At 39.8% G+C, this 14,566-nt stretch overlaps 1 protein-coding gene across 5 annotated transcripts in view; it reads left to right on the forward strand.

The window, feature by feature from the left end:
• Positions 1-14,566, forward strand: part of zfhx3 (zinc finger homeobox 3) — a 315,185-nt gene that overhangs the window by 178,977 nt on the left and 121,642 nt on the right. For 2 of the 5 annotated variants that reach the window (XM_015384201.1, XM_015384206.1), the window contains exon 1: positions 5,379-5,821. The exons of 2 other annotated variants lie outside the window; for them this stretch is intronic. The gene's annotated coding sequence lies outside the window, so the exon portion shown is untranslated. Of the gene's footprint in view, positions 1-5,378; positions 6,085-14,566 lie in introns of those variants that run through there. One more of the 5 variants, XM_015384204.1, reaches the window with a different exon arrangement.

Raw genomic sequence — 14,566 nt, forward strand, 5'->3', positions numbered from 1 at the left:
ATATATATATATATATATATATATATATATATATATATATATAGGGCACGAGTTACATAGACAATGAGCATATTGCACACACATTCACAGACACAGGCACTAACACATGGAGAGAGAGGATAGGTTCAGACAGACAGGGGGAGACAGACAGACCCTCACGTTGCTGCTTTGGGGCAATCTTTATGTGTGCCTTTAATGTTTATTCGTGTTAATCGCAATGATCAGGATTGAGCAATCTGAACAATAAATTAAAAACATATTTTTATTTATTTTTTTTACATCAAATTATGGTTTAACATATCTATTTTCCTGAAAGAGAGAATGAGGGAGGAAAAAAAAATAGACGTCAAATGTGTTTTTTGAATAATGCATAGGATCTTTAATAAGGTAGTACTGACAGGGCGAGGAAATGCATGAGAGGAAAATTGATATGACTTCTTGTTTCTCATGTAAATTAAGCAGACTGACCAGACGGCCGGTCCGCATTTATTCTATACTAAACTCAGAAATCAAACACACCAACTGCACTGGGAATTTTTTTTCTGCTTTGTATTTTTGCTTTTGCCTTTTCTCCCAGCCTCTGCTGAATTCACGAATCTAAAGTCAGGTTTCTCTCTGAGGTGCAGCTGTACTGCCTACTTTATCCCACATGAAGCAATTCCACCAATCTATAGCAAAAATAAAAATAATCAAGAAATGAAATAATGATCAGACCATGCGTCATCTTTCAGAATTATTTTTAATATCAAGATTTTTATTTGAACAATTTTAAGCAATGGCAACAATCAACTTTAAACTGCAACTCAACAAACTGGGAACAGATGATACCGTAAAAAAAACAGTACTTTATTCACAAAAAAAGTAGGAAACATGAAAACAAATGTTAAAACAAAGATTTAGAAAAATAATCAGTAGAAGAACGAGATACACACGGGAAGAGGTTATGCGTCTGTAACAAACTCAAAAAGGAAAAAATAATTAAAAAAGTCAAATGAAACGTAAAAAAAATTAGAAAAAAAAAAAAAAAAAAACCTTTCGATACATAAAAAGCTCAAATTTGGCAAATTTCACAATTCTGTATCCACCTGCTATATATATATATATATATTTGAATAAAAGAAACTCAGGTGAGTTGAACAATTTGTCCTCATTTCATCAGAGATGCTCTTGAAGCATCCTACTAGACGATGCTTTACCAAACACATTTCTATAGCCTGCCATAGTTGTTTCTTGCAAATAAATTAAGACCCATATTCGTGGAATATTGTTTGATTTATTTGCATTTCTGCATGAGGTACAGCGATGCCTGTGCTTATCCTGTTTATCTCAGTCAAATTGAAGCTTGATCAATGTTAAACGTTTGCAACTTATTTCTCTATTATAGTATGCTCCTTACTAACTATAAAACTTTCAACCACGTTTGACGATAACAAGCCTTTTTTTTCTTTTTTAAATACATTACCGTGTTAATTGAATTGAACTTCCAAAATTGGTCATGTATTTTCTTATATCCTGCTACTGTTTTAGATCTTTTGAAATGCTTCAGGTTTCAAGTTTGCAAGGAAGGTAAAGGTGCGCTTTGCAGAGAGCAGTTGGTCCGCAGGTGGAACAGCTGCCGCTCTGCTTGATCCCAGTGGTCAGGCTGAACATAAGAGGGCGCTGCCATTGCACCTGGTTTTGCTGCCCTATCCACCCAGTCACAGGGAGAGGAGTGCGCCATACTCCCATGTGTGATTTGGGGGTAAACAGCTTTTTCTGAATCACTTTGTGGGACAGATTTTTTTTTTTTTTTTTAATACATAGGGTGAATCAGTAAGGAAATAAAAGGAATTTCAGCTTGAACATTGTTGAATATAATTAATTTTGAAACTGTATTAGAATAGAAAAATTATGAAACCTGCATTTCTTTGTTTTTCAATCACTTAACAAGTTTTCATTCTCTACTTTTTATCCGAATATTTCCAAATTCTAATCTTAACCACAATGTATTCTGAGAAAACTATAATGTCCTTTTCATCTCTGTTTACCACAGCCTGAACATGCAACCCAAACTGTGCACTCCTTATTATTACAGCCTATGATGATCCTATATCCCCTTAAATCCTTCGAAATATATTAGTCGTTATCTCTTTATAAAGTTATAGGACTGCTCATTTCCTCTGCTTCCTTTTGTGCTTTGTCTTGGATGTGTGCAGACGCACACAGGCTCGTGTGCGCGCGCCCGTAGCCCTTCCCAGAGAATAACTTGTAATTCAATTTGAAAACATTCAAATAAATGTTTCTGACAAGTCGTGCACGTGGGTCTGCTTGCGCCAGCCTCCCCTCATCTCTCCAAGCAGTGACTGTATGGGGCTTGGCCCTCCGTCTCAATGCGCTATGATGGTCAACCACTTCCACGCGCCTTCGCATCTATACAGCACTTTGCATTTTTAAGCCACTCTGGCTTTCTTTGTCATATCCACGGGGCTGTCATACCCACAGGTTGCGTTGAATTTGCAATGCCACTCATCGATGCTTGCCTATTGAGGCTGGCACGTGGACAGTTATCCTTCCCACTGAGAGGCGCAATTGAATGCTGGCAACACAAAAGCCCCAGACCCTGTCAACTCCCCCCTTCCTCTCTTTTCACTCAAGCATAGGCCCTAAAAGCATGAAGGCCTCCGTCTGGCAGCTCCTTTTTTTATTTTATTTAGCCCGCACCCTGCTCAATATGGCCACTGATGGAGTAATGTCAATCAGGCCTTTGCATTAATTTGTAAACTGAAGTTGGCATTGTTGCAGGCATGCGACTGGCTGAAAGCTGCCTCCATGCAAGCCTCAAAGTACACCAGACTCGTTTATTATCTGCTAGCCCCCTTTAACTCCGCTCGCACGCTATTTCCAACCTATTCATTTTTACAATCTTCCGCTTCCAGAGAGAGCAGACGCGTCGCAAATCCTCGAGATTCCTGCAGTCTCCTGCAAAAGGGGTGTGTGCAAACTGTTTGAATGGTTTGTTTATTTACTCATTTATTTATGTTGCTTTATTTCTGGATGGGGGGGAATCTATACAGCAGGTGCTGCATTACTTAAAAACAGGTATCAGTGCCAGTGGACTGCCGAGGAAATGCCATGTTACAGCACCCCATACATTTTAGCAGCAGGGAGAGAGGGGAGAGGACAGTGAGGGAGGAAGGGTGAGGGAAAGAGGGAGAGTTTTGTGCAAAAAGGGGGGTGAGTTGGTCATACAGGCTACAATGTAAGAAGTTTGAGTCTCTTCAAAGGAATATATGCTATTGGACTGCGCGTCCCGGGGGAGATAGCGGGGTGGGGGGGTTCATAACCTATCTAACCTCTAAGTCGAAGGGCCCTTAGAGTACATAAAATATGGTCTACTTATTTCATCAGCTATCGTTCTCAAGCAAGAACATCATGAAGGTTTTCAACCGTTAGAAGTTGGCGCAGCCTTAAAATAATAAGAGAACACAAATATACATAAATACGCACACGTCAGATTAAAAAAAAATCCAGTTATAACTTCTTATATAGCAGAATTTTCCTTTTTTTCTTAGATTGCTAGGGTAATATCTAAACGTGAAAATGTAATTCATTTATATATTAAGATCAGCCACGGAATTCAGCCTATTGACGCCACTAACAAATCCGTGTTGTTTTTAATCAGTGGAAGGCGCTCAGTGAAAGCTGCTGCTGCTGCTTGTATTCGCAGAAACTTGCGCTCTACACACAGAGCTGTTTGCACAGTAAGTGTGTGCAAGACAGGCAGGGATTGTCCACGTATCAAAGAACCAACAATAGAATTCTGATGGAGAGAAAAAAAGAGCAATAAGAAACTCAAATGTTTTTTTCCCCCCCAATATTATCAAAATCAGGAAACGATCAAACTCATTTTGTGTTTAAAAGAGAAACGTACAAAATGAATGTGTTTATCTGAATTCTGATCACCTTATGATACGATCTCAGAGTGATATAATATGGTCATAGATCTAAATCCAAAACAGTCATCCAGGAGCTGGATAAAACATCCTGGTCAGTTTGACTCACGCTGTTTTATACCGTTATTATTGTTATTTACGAGAACCCACTTGTTTTGAAAACGTGTTCTTACAAGTTTGGAACCAGATGTCACAAAGGCATGCTGGTTCATCACACCTACACTTACATGCCTTTTACTGGCGTCTCTTCATATTTTACAAGTATTTATTCTCACATCTTGTTTATTCTCATTTAAATCATGAACACATAGAGAATGTATTGAGGCTTAAATCGGTCATTCCAGAACACCCTGAAATTTGAAACATTGTGCAAACAGATTAACTTAACTGAAGGTTAAAAAAAGCTAAAATTGTGCTGCATTCCGTAGGATTTATTTAATTTTTATATGTGTTCTGAAGTAAAAATATCCGTGAGCTGGTAATAAGAGGTAAATAAAACTTGCACTAACATCCCCTTTTAAAAGTAGGCAAATCCATTTTTTTAGTTACTACATTATATTATTTTAAAGGTCAATCAGCTCGAATTTTACTATTTTATTACTTCTGAAATAAATTAATGTTTAAAAGAGCCATTGGTTTGAGATGTGTTTAATTTATTTTTACTTTTAAAAAACCCAAAGGAAAAAAAAAAAAAAAAAAAAATGAATTTTGCCGACTGCATCCATCCGGTTACACTATGAACTTTATCAAAGTTAAAGCTGCGCAATCAGAACAACTACATATTAATTCTCTGAGGTATTTTTTTTCTTAATGCTTAAAATATATATTTACCGGTCCAAATACACAGTTAGCCGTGATAATATGCAGGTGGCACTGTATTTACGGTAAGCTCTGGTCTTTGCAGATTACAGCAGCCCTTGCAGCGTGCCAGCTCATGTGTTGCTGCTACTGTCCAGCTCTGCGTAAAGGAAAAGCTTTAAACGCGCGATAAATGAAACCACTTTTACTCACATTCAACAAAATGCATGGTTGTATGCGGTTCAGATCGCTCATTAATGTTAGTTTATAATCCCCTGTTATCAAAAACACAGTTATAATTTTTAATAAGTTTTTTTTTAAAACGATTACAACTCGAGTTTTTGAGGCGAAAACTATAAACGGCTCGATTAAACTAAGTAGCGTCGCTTTTTGCTGAGGCTGCATTAATTATATTTATAATTTTTTTCTGTTTAAAATAAAAGAAAAAACGCTTTAAAAGTGAGGAGAAAAAAAGCGATCTAAAGGGAGCCTGTGGCTGGTTAACTTTCAGCCTTCCGTCTAATCAAACTCTTACTTTCCGCTCTTCGTAATTCCATATTTTCAATTCCTGATCATTACTTTCCTCTTTTTCCACTTGTATCTATCCATCCATCCCTCCCTCCCTCCCTCCTCTATCTCCCTCCCTCCCTCTCTCTCCCGAGCCTCTCTCCTTTGCTGAATCTTATTGATCCAGAAGGCGGCTAATTAGCCCTTCCCTTCGTGCCTGTGTAATGAAGCACATGCGCACTGAATTAATCACAGCCATTTTTTGCAGGAAACTAATTAGCAGGAATAAAGATCCAAAGAGTTTTTTCTTTTCAATCATCAGATCTCACTTTCACCTCTTCCTCGCTCCCTCTAACACAAGACTCATCGCCTGCTTTGCATCCAAATTATTTTTATATCGCCTTTAACAACTAATAGTAGCCTACCTACTTCGGTTTTTTTGTACACTCCGCAACAACAATGATCTTTCTTTTGCCACCCTAAGCGCAAACTGACCAAAAGGAGACTGCCTTGATGGGATCTTTAGCTAAATCACCACAATACTGGATTAAAAAGCGAGGATCACAAAGCGGCAGCGAGAAATTGTAAGTTTCAACTTTGCGTTTATCTCTTTTTTTTTTCCTCCCCTCTCTTGTTTCCACGATCCTATTCTCTCGCTGTGTGACTTATCTCAGCCACTCTGTCCGTGGGGTTTACCGTCTATATTTTCTTGCTTTTGGACCACCGATCACAAGTTCATACTTTTGCTTTTATTCTCGATCTCCTGTTTTGATGATCCGTATCGTTACCTGTGTTTACATGAGCGCTCCGTCCTCTCCTCCTCTCATGAATGGAAGATAAGAAACGGGTGAGACAGCGATCCACTCCGGAGCAGCTGGTTGTAGAAAAACACGCTTTTAAAAACAGATTCGGTTTGTTTTGTTTTTGTTGCTTTGGTGGGATCGGGGGAAAGTGGTATGGAGGGCTAATGGATGTTGAGAGACGTGTTTTTAAAGCACAAATGCAACAAGGAGGTGGGGTACAAGCTGTGGAGATCGGACGAGGGGCAGCGGTAGCTCCTGGTGAGCGCAGCCCAGGGAAGGAGCTCCAAGTCCAGCCTGTGGGGTCCGTGGGCGTCCGGGGAAAAACGGGGAGCATCTTTCGCTGGTTTATTTTATGGATAGTTTTAAGACTTTCCACATCCAGAGAGTTGCGCCACCTTCGTTTTCTTATAAAATCCTCTTCTGGCTGAGGACAGTTTTGTTCTTCTCCGACGTTTCTTGCGTAAAATGTGCAATCCCTCCGCCCTGCCTCAGCTCCTTCTAGCCGAACACTTTTCTCTCTCCCCCCCTTTCAGTTTTCCGCAACACTTTGTCCGCGTTACAGCTTTTTTATTTTTCCAAATTTTACATCAGCTGTTTGCCTCCTTTCGCTGATGTTTTTCCACTTGATTCTCGCTCATTCACTGACGGAGTCACATGCAGATCGATTGACACGCGTGTGTGTTGTGCGTGCGCGCGCGCGCATGAGGGGGGCTCTGCGTTGAGTTGAATGTTGTGTTGTTTGAAAAAAAAAAAAAGCACCGGTTCTCCTGCGTGACAGGAGCGGATCAACAAGACCCCGAACACGGACAGCCTCAGAGTGGGTGCTGCGTGACGAGGGATCAGACATGTGGGTTCAGGGAAGAGACAGGGAGGTTGGCTCTGCTGTCTCCAACTATACTCGGCTACCGAGTCTAACTTTCAAGAGAAAGAGAAACAAAACACTGCCTTAAACATTGGCCCCCAGGATCCTATAAGGAACGGACAGTTACCAGCGAAAACTTTAGATGCATCCGCGGGTCGCTTTTACCTACAGCCTCGGTTGAAGTGAGGAAAAGGGGGAAAAAAGCCAAAAATACGCAAAACCAGAACGATTCAAACAACTAAAAAAACTATCTGAAATGCAAAAGAGGCCTTTTCTGACAATAACCCCCCTAAAAAAAAGCAAAAAAATAAAAAATTAAATTGAGAAAATATACAATTAAAATGCAAAAATGTCAATTATCGTTATATCCAAGTAGTTCTCTTTTCTTTTTGTAAGAGAAAAGCTAAATACGGTCATTTAAACACGGTGATGAATTTTTTTTGCGCAGATTAATGTAAGAAAAGAAAGTAGGTAAAATGTTTTTTGCAAAATGAGCAGAGACGTTGATAGGATGTGTGCACTGTTGGGGGGTAAAGCAGAAGGATGAGGGGTGGTGGGGGTGGCAGTTGTGAGAGTGTTTGCAGGGAGTGCAAGGGGTCTGGGGGTGTGGGGCGTTTAGGTCAGACAGCAAGAAACAGAGGGGAACAGGGTCATTGAGGGAGTGCAGAGATAAAAAAGAAAGAGAGGAAACCCCTCCAAACAGCCGAGAGGATAATGGGCAGAGAGGTGGTTCTGGTTGGGGAGGAAAAAGAAAAGGTTGATCTGAGTTGTTGAGTTTTATTTTTAACATTGTTTAAATCATTATAATTTTTTGGAAGGGGGTAACTCAAAATTGCGTTCATAATGTTGTCAGCGTCTGCAGGGGTAGGGCTTTTGATTTATTTAAAGATGTGAGCATCCACATTAGACCGGCTTTAATGAAATTAATCGGCAAACGGAGAGAAACTCTATCCACAGATGAAGAGGAGGAGGGGCTGTCAGGGTGGGAGAGCAGAGAGGTCAGATAGCCATGGGCCATAGAGGAAGAGGTCAGGTAAACAGATCCTTGCTTTTTATACAGGAGATAGAAGTATAAGGAAATCAAGAAACTTAGTCTCTTAAGAAGTATTCACAAATTTAAAATACTTGTTATAATTTAGTAATTGTGTTTTCCAGTTTTTCTTACACAGGCCTTCACACTATAGCTTTATTGGAGTGCACAGGACACTTAAGATTCTTGTGATCAGAAACCTATGGATGCTCTATAACACAGGAAGGCTGCTTTAACTCCCACCCCCCCGAAAAAACAAACAAACAAACAAACAGAACCGAGCAATAGTCTCCCTTCCTGTGCTGTTTGACAGTGAAACACCTCTCCTTCTCCTCCTCCTCCTCGTTCTTTTCCCTTTCTTACAAAACAAAGACAGCACAAATGTTTATTTATTCCACCTGCCTGTTTAATTCTCCTACCTTGCCCTTTTTTCATATGTATATTTAATTATAACAGTTCCAGTAAAAGGCATGGGGATGTCACAGGTTGTATTAATTTCTTCACAAAACCAACTTAGGTGTTCTGTTTATTGCTGGTAGCTGCAGTTTTCAAATCTACACCTCTGACTCAAATTCATTCCCATCAGTCAGTCTAATGAATTAGCTTGATTTTTATTTTGTACATTTTTTATATTTTTATTTATTTGTTATCACAGTCACATTTTAAAGAAATATTTAACAGAATTTTGGTACATTTTAATTTCTGCCAAAAAAGTAAATATTTTTGCAGTTTTTTTCTCTTATTTAATTTAATGCTGTGATGTTTGTTTCAATATTTTATCTTTTTTTTGTTTGCATGCATTCATGATTGCAAGGGGCATGCTTTTTTGCAGTTTCTATGTCCTACATTTAGTAGCTCCATTTTAAGTGTTATTTATCATTGTTTTCAGTAAAAAAGAAAAAGAAATACTGGTTATCGTTACACGCTGTCCAGTAGCCATTTATTCTGTGCTGTGTACTGTTTGCACTTGACCCACGTCTGTAGCCACATTTGATTAGCGGTATATTCAGAAAATTTAGATGCCATTTGTCTGTATGAGTGGGAACACAGCGTCCAGCAGTTGGGCAAATGAGATAAAGGGGGGAGCCGCAGTCGTCACGGATTGGCTTGCATTTTGGTTTGGCGTGAGGCGGAGGTAGGTTGGGGGGGGGTTATACAGAGAAAGAAACAGTGCCTCTGGCTGTCATACCCTTCGCCTCCGCACACTGGTGCGTCTCCTTCTTCCTATCTTACTCTTGGCATCTCTGCATATTTCCCCTTCTTTAACGACCTCTCCGTGTTTAGGATGTGGCACTGTGTGTTTTGGGGGTGTCTGTGCCACGTCTTCGGTTAGAGGGAGCCCTCTTTGGGTGAGGATCTGGATGGGAGCATACATAGAATTTTCAGCACAGAGACAGAGATCTGCTGGAAAACCCACACATATAGGAAAAATAGCAAATGATTATTATTTATTAATGCAATTACTATAAACCCCTTATTTGCTTTATTTTTACCCTTCATTCTCCCTGTAATTACCAGACATTTTGCATTAATTTCGGTCTTCCGATACACAGCTCCACAAATAAAGATATGTGTGTAATTGTGCCGAGTGTGTATTCTCTGAAACCAGAAAGCAACACCAGGAGCCTCGTCTCCACCGCTTAATGGTATGAATGTTTAGAGGAGTGCAGCTGACAGATTTCTTTTGGTCGTTTTGCAGCCGAGTCCAGTAAAAACTCATCTTGGCTACCAGGAATGGTTTGAGCTGCAGAGGTGTGCAGCAGTGCTCCTGCTCAGCACTGTGAGTGGGAAGGATTCGATGGTCAGGTGTGTGTGTGAAGGCACCCAAACAGGGTGAATGGATCCTCCACCTGATCCTTAATCCCAGTAGTCCAGAGTGTGTCCTCTTCATCTGCAGAGAGCACCCCCCCTCTCACACACACACACACAGAAATTCCCCCGCCTTGTTTCCATTAGAGTTCGCCTATTTTTTTCCCTCCTCACTGTGGACCGTTTTATCTATTTGAAGTGAAGTTGGCGGGGTTTCTTGTGGTTTGTTCTTTCACAACATGTTATCGTGTTAACAATCATGGTTAAATCATTGTGGTAGACTAGATTTATGACACAGAAGATGCGCATGTGTCACAGTTAATGTGTGTGTGTGTGTGTGTGTGTTAGTGTGTGTGAGCAGTAGCACCCAGATTTATTTGTGTAACTTTTTATTAAATCTGATTTCTTTAAAAAAAAAAATTTCGTCTCTTCACATCATTTTGGTTTTAATCAATATTTTGGCATGGGTACAGAGAAAATCTGACTTTAGGTGTCATGCAGCGAAAGGATTCTGATTGTCTGCTATACATAAAGGGGAAAAAAATCTTAAGCTCAAAATATACTTCCCTTTTTCACCCTAACACTGATATTGTCGAGGTGACAAAACAGGGCTGAATAATGTGTGAAATATTTATTTTAAAAACTCTGTTTTTTCTAACAATGAATTAAAGCAGATACAGTCAAATAAGGAGAGTATAATGTTCCTCTGTGTCCTTGAGGTGAATGTTATTTATTTAATACATATATTAGTTTGATATCAAACCAAGTATTTTGCTTGATACTGCTGTTGTAACATTGGTAAAGTCAGTTTTTTTCTCTCTGCTGATGTACTGATTCTGAGTCAGAGACCTGTGTGATGCTTGCACTTACATGACTGGAAGTTTTGTGTGTGTTGGGGTTGAGCAGGGTGCTGACTCCATCCTGTTCGAAGCAGCAGGACCAGCAGCAAGCTCATGTTCAGGGATGTGTCTGCAGAAGCTACACATGCCCACATGAGAGCCAGGCATGAATGTCAGCGAGAGCTGCAAAATAAAAACAGAGCTGCACCCCGGTCACCCTCGTACCCCCTACCCCCATGCTGCTCCTAATAAGCCCACCCTTCTTTCTGGACCCTGGAGGCCAACATTCCACCCTCCGTACTGGTGCTTATCATCACAAAGGACAGAATGCATAAAACATGGAGGACGCTTAGATAGAGGCTGCCCAGGTCGCCTTCTTCTCCGTATGCCGAGCCGGGGAACAATGTGCAGTCCCCTCTGGCCTGTGACTCTGACGACACACACGCCATCTTTTTTGTCCTCCCCCTGTTTCTTTGTCATGCTCTTCCTCTTCCTCTGCGTTACTGTGCTCTGTGGAGTGATAACTGGCCTCGCATTGTTTATCTGTGTCTGTGAAATCTCCATTGTGTAACCAAAATGTAAGTGTGCGAGAGAGCGCCTGGCTGTTTGAGGGAGTCACAGCGTTAACAAATTGACGCGCTCTCAGTTGCACTACTCCTGTTTTCATGCTCCGTATTATTTATTGCTTTATGGAACAGAAAAATATTTTGGATCTAGATATTTCAGTAAAAAGAAATTATTCTTTATTTAAGTCACAAAGATTCAAAAGTCTTTTTTATATTTTATCCCAGCCTTTTTGCTTTTAAATAATTTAGACAATATTTGTGATACATTTTGGTCAACAAGTGTTGCACCATTAAGCATGGTTTATATATTAATATTTGTGTGTTTACTATTATATTCTGTATTTCAGTTGGAAATGTGGAAAATAATTTGTAAAAATAGTAATAATATAATATTTTTATTTAAAATATTTTTTATTTCCATTTCTACTAGTCTATAACTTGTGTATGCTTATCATTTATAATGAGGCAGATTGATAATTATATTAATTGCTATGTGATTGATTATTATAATTATTATTATTATTTTTTTATGTCCAGGCCAGAGCTCACGTTTGACTTTATATATGCCACTCTAAAAATCATCTCACAGATTTTGTGTGGTGGTTCATTATCACCCGGTCTCTGTCTGATGGGTCACAGCTACAGGAATGCACTGCTGGGATGTCCTGGATCCCAGCAGGTCTGTGGCACTTCCTCTCTGTGTACCTCACAGCTTACACTCCCCAGGGTTGTAGAGAGAAGAAAAGAAAAGAGCGATGGCAGGGGCACTCCTTCTCATACAACCTCTTCTCCATTTTCACACACATCTTAACAAAAAGAGTGATTCACTTGCAAATGTGTAGTACCCTGTTTGAGGAGAGAAAAGGAGAGAGGGAGGGCCACATATGGAGAGATGTTGAGAAGAAGGCTGGCGTGCAATTTGGTGTGAAGCAGGGATAAAATATAGCTGTTCAGAAAAATAAACAAAAGTGCAAAAAGTATTCATTTTTCTATATTTATTATTTATTTTTGATTTTGTAAAAATAACTAATCGTAGTTATGTGTCCTAGAAGCTGCTACAAATAGGCAGGGAGATGCTGCAGGACGGGGCGGTCGCTCCTCTATCTTCCCCTGAGGCATCTGATGCTGTTGGCTCAGTATCGTAGGCCACTGATCTGCCAGCAGGGAAGGGGTTAAGAAGCAAGGATAGCCCTCTTTTGTCTCTGTGGCCCTCTTTCCCATTGTTGTGGTGGAATTGAGCTCGGTGCACCTCACTTGACCACAGCAAAGCAATAAAATGGCCTCTAAGTGCTGCAACCTCCATAGTCCTCTGAAGTGAGCTCTCTTTCAGCTTCTACCGCTTTATTTTTTTTTCCTCTTTTATTCCTGTGTCAGTTTGCAGGGTATATGCACTGCATAACTACATAACCTGTACATCCTTGCAATTCCTATTATATGTCTTTATTACTCATACAAGGTTAGTCTCTATGATAATAGGCTTACATAGAGCAGTCTTTTTGAGATATGCACACATCTGCACAGTGTTTTCATCTATTATAATGTTAATTTAAAGCAAACAGAACATAGGCATATCAGAAAAAAATATGCAGTTTTAAATAAGGTAAATGTAGGTGTCCAAATAGGACATGTTCTGATAAAAAGGGATAGATTTAAAAAAATAAACCTGGAAAAAATTCTAATAATTAACTAAATTAGGTAGAATGCTAAAAACTTTGTGTATATATTCAGTTAAGTCAGTCTGACACTCATGAATACCTGTAAATATCAGTATCTATATAATCTGACCAACCCCAACACATGTTTGTCATTATACAATCGGATGAGAACTGCTAAGGCTAGCAAATGAAAGATAGCCCGCAGATTTGAATGCCTGACCTATTGACGTCTGTAAATAATTTAGAAATTTACTTTGAAAATAGCATATAACCTTTAAGACTGACATTCTCCAAATAATCAAAATGTTTTCTGTTTTAGAATGAGCTTCTATAAAGCTGAGTGTTGGTGCTATTGCTTCTGATTGCAGAGATGATTGTTTATAGCAGACTTCCACCTCTGCAGACATTGTAATTAAAAAGAAGATATACTGCATGTGCGCCTGTCGCCATCCCGCCCCATCTCATCTTGTCAAATAAGCATCTAGCGCTCGCAGTGAGCATGTTGGTGGATTTATGAAAGATTCCTCATTGGCTGAATTATAATTGGCACCGTCCGGAGCGTAAACCATTTTTGCCAGGTGTCATGTAGGTCGCATTAAATGTTACGCCTGGCCGCAATTAAAGACGTATTTCCTTAAAGCCACATCATTACACCTTTATGTTTCACTGGTAGGGGAATCTGTCTTTCCACTTTGTGTGCCTCTATCCGTCCCCCTATCCTCTTTTGGATTTTTATATTCTCTCACAAAGCATATATAGTTTTTATACTGGGTCCCACCACACCAGAAACAAATGTGGTTTCTCATTTTCCCTGTGTTAAATGAACAAACATAAGGACCTCAGTCTCTCATAATAAATTGATTAGATAGGAGGAGGCTCCCACACAGCAACAGCAGAAAACAGATATTTATGTATGTAGCCTGAGGAAAATGAGACGTCCTCATCTTCTCTGCACAAAAATACATTGATTTAAAATTATATTTATATATTGAAACAGTTGGCGTACTTAATTCTATAGCTGATGTCTTATCAAAATTAATGTAATAAATATTTGACACCCTGCCCTTCTTGACAGTTTTCAATCCAATTTTCAGCACCACAGAGCTTAGCTTGGACAAGTAGGTTGTGGTGGGGGGTGAGGGAGGTCCCAAGGGGCCAAACGAGGGCTAGACGGTCGCAGCAGACTGGTGACCTCGGCTTTGTGACGTCATCAGCCTCGTCTGGTCACCATGGCGTTCATTTTCTCGCTACTGTTTAATGAATGAGTGTGAGATCCCCAGGCTAGCCTTTGCATTTTTTTCTGCCAAATGGTGACTCTAATAGATGCTTAAGAACATGTTATACACAATAATTATGGTGGCTTGAGTTTAAAGCATCCCCCTGTATCACTTCATCAACTGCTCCATGGCCACAAACCTGCTACAGCTAAGTTTCAGTTTAATTAAAGGCGACATTTTCCAGTGAAGCTCAACATTTGACATTTCAGTTTTACCCAGGTGGTAACGAGTGGTGTATATGCATTGTCGAGTGAAGCGATAAAACAATACGCACACTGACCACACATAGGAAGTCAGCCTGAGGTAAGAGAGAGGCTCAAAACGGATACAGGCTGTTTCAACAGTTTCTCTCCTCTCTTCACATGCTAAGTGCCAATATTTTGACCAGATATGCCCTGCTTTTTCCTTCCGCTCTGCTATCATTGCACTCTCGCTTAGAACCTTTTTTTTCTTCTCCACTAAACCATTTTGGGTAGCTCAGAACAAAC

This window comes from Cyprinodon variegatus, unplaced genomic scaffold, assembly GCF_000732505.1.
Source record: "Cyprinodon variegatus isolate N-32 unplaced genomic scaffold, C_variegatus-1.0 Scaffold307, whole genome shotgun sequence".
NCBI lineage: Eukaryota > Metazoa > Chordata > Actinopteri > Cyprinodontiformes > Cyprinodontidae > Cyprinodon > Cyprinodon variegatus.